Genomic DNA, 3,204 nt, shown 5'->3' on the forward strand with positions numbered 1-3,204 from the left:
GAGAGGGGGAGGGGGGGGGACAGCTGCCAGGGAAGGGGGGGAGAGAGAGAGGGGAGAGGGGGGGGGTGATAAGGTCATGTTTGGATCTAAATCAACCATTTGCACCTGGTTGATTACTGTTGTTGATTTGTTTTTGTTTTTTTTCACCAGTGAATTTTTCGTACTCTATAAAATTTCCTTTTCCGTTCACGCAGCGTAGCGTGACTGAAGCTGCACAGAGAGAGGGGAGAGAGAGAGGGAGGTGGGGAGAGAGAGAGGATGATGATGATGGGGGGGCGGGGGAGAGAGAGCGTGACTGAAGCTGCACAGAGAGAGGGGAGAGAGAGAGGGAGGTGGGGAGAGAGAGAGGATGATGATGATGGGGGAGCGGGTGAGAGAGTGAGTGAGAGAGAGAGAGAGAGAGATTGTAAGCGACAGCTCGACATCACTTGGTTTTCCCTCTAATGCAGAATGATTGTTTACCACCAACAGCTAATGAGGATGTGCACGGATTGGTAATAAAGAAGCAGAGAAAGTCAAACGGGGACGTTGTTCAAAAAGACAAATCCTCTCCGTGCGGCTGATGTGCACAACCTCCGGCTGCAGGGCCAGTCGTGGTACGTGGATCAGTTTTCCAGGGTCCACTTTTATTGGATCGCTTTGGTCAAATCTGGTTGATATTTTTAAGCCTTTTTTTTTTTTACGATTTCTTGACACACTTGTAGCTGATTGAGCTATACGGTATGTTTTGGCTAACATTTAGCCTTCCCTCAGTGAATACAAGTCATTTGTTTAGCAGTTTTAGCTAATTTTTTAGAATTTTTTCTCGTACTTTTGGCTGATGTTTTTGGACCCGACATTTTCAATGTGTTTTGTTTTTATATACAAAGCTAACTGTATTAGCCAAAAAATCTTCAGCTATTTGTGTTATATATATATATGTATGTATATATATATTAGTTACATTTTTCGAGGCTATTTTCAGGCTAGCTTTTAGATATACAACATCTAACAAAAACCTGGATTTCACCATTCATTTGAATTTGTTTTTGGCAGCGTTTAGCTTCTCTGGCTAACTCATAGTAGCATACTTGCTAGTTTTAGTCATACCTGAGTTAGCTTTTTGTTATCGCTAAGCCAATTTTCAGATGTTTTGGAGTTGTTGTATTTAATTTCGAGATTTTGTTGATTTTTTTTTGGCTAACTTTTAGCAGTTTTTGGTGCTAGCTTTTAGCCATTTGTGTCTGTGTATTTCTTATAGTTGTATTTGTACAAAACCTTGGGTTTTACACATGGGGAGAGGAGTTCCTGCCAAACATCAGGAGACGAACTGTTGTCTCACGTCTATTTCTATAAACAACTAAAATATGAATGGGAGAGAACGGGGGAGAACGGGGGAGAACGGGGGGGAGAGAAAAAATTTTACTGCTAGCTGTGTAGATTTGGCACGACAAAAGTGGAAAAAGATGTGCAAACATTACGAGAGCAGCCCGAGTGCAGACAGATGGCAACATCTCAAAGCAAAGCAAAATGAGGGGAAGAAAAAAAAATGAATGCAAATACAGCAGAGAGGGATGATGCAATAAAGTGCATAAAAAGAAATCAGTGTGGAAAAAAAGAAGTGTTTGATGGCGAGTGTGGCCGCACTAACCGCACATTTATAGACGACAGGAACACGCTGCCGTGCAAGAAGAGAGGCGACGCGGGGGGGGGCGGTGGCTCGGTGGCCATCAGAGCACGAGCCCGCGGCGATGACACATTATGCTGGTATAATGAAGACGGTTCTGCTCGGTCACACTCCACATTAGCCCAGAGTCAGGCCGACCCCAAAGTGTCAACAAGTTAATAGACTGGGTCTGAGAGGCTGCAGCTGCAGCACCAACGCCAATTATTTACAGGAATTCTGTGGATTAATAAACAAACCTCTACATGGATATTAATAACCGCGGCTCGGCCCGAGGTTCACTCACGGCTGAGAGAGCGAGGAGTGTTATTATCGACTCCTGGAAGGTATTTAATCATATTTTGGTGTTAATGAAAAGACAGGAGCAGATATGGACAGGAAACGTAAAAAAAAAGATAAAAAGAAAATGGCTCCTAATTACTGTTAGATTACAGGAAGGAAACGGCCAATGAGAAAGTATGACGCCACTTCAACTCTGCACACAAGGAGGAGGACAATGGGACGGGATGTGATGCAGGGGAAGGATTGTTCCAGAATGGAAGACGGCGGGGTGTCTGTCCCGCGGAGACGAAAAGGCAATTTTTACTCGAGCAGAGAATTTAAAGTCTATAAAGTGTCAAATCTGTTCCTCCGGCTGAGGCTGAGGCTGCGGCTGCGTTCCCTCCTCTCAAACACCCTGTGTTCAAAATGCTAATATCATTTAGATGGAAACGGCGGCTAACCTGCAGGATTAGAGAGAGGTTTACCTTGAAAAGTGCTTTTTTTTTTCCTGTTGCGCGGCCAGCGTCAGAGGAGCGAGCGCCGCTCCGTCCAGATCCGGTCCATTTCATGGTCCACTGAGTGGGATTTATGTGAAATTATACTGTAATCAGGATCAGTCTCTGGAGGCTTTTATCACCGCGCTCTCACTTCTTTATTTACATCTGGGCCAAGTCGTCGTCACAGTCGCTGAGCCACATGTTTAATATTAGTGAATATCAGTGTTGGGACAGAAGAACGAAGAACGAAGAACGAAGAACCAAGAACCAAACGCTCGAGTTTTTCACCATAATTGTCAATTTTATCATTCAAATTCAGGCTTTTTTTTTGGTACAGACAACAACGCTAACGTTAGCTCTGGTGTCTGTACCAGGTCTGTTGTAGCTAACGTTAGCTCTGGTGTCAGTACCAGGACTGTTGTATTCACAACATAATTGTCAATTTTCTCATTCAAATTCAGGCTTTTTTTTTGGTACAGACAACAACGCTAACGTTAGCTCTGGTGTGTGTACCAGGACTGTTGTAGCTAACGTTAGCTCTGGTGTCTGTACCAGGACTGTTGTAGCTAACGTTAGCTCTCAGTTGAATTGAATTCATTTAACGATGAAAACAAATAAATGATGTGTTCTCCAAGAATGACAGGAAGTTGTCCAGGAAGTTGTCCAGGAAGTTGTCCAACTTTTGCTGCTCTTTTAAAAATGTAAATTATTGGCATTTTTAAAAGAATGTATTCATTGATTTCCAGAACATTCCACAAACATGAGCCGTCAGTCATTGAAGCT

This window comes from Cynoglossus semilaevis, chromosome 19 (genome assembly GCF_000523025.1).
Source record: "Cynoglossus semilaevis isolate Cse_v1.0 chromosome 19, Cse_v1.0, whole genome shotgun sequence".
NCBI lineage: Eukaryota > Metazoa > Chordata > Actinopteri > Pleuronectiformes > Cynoglossidae > Cynoglossus > Cynoglossus semilaevis.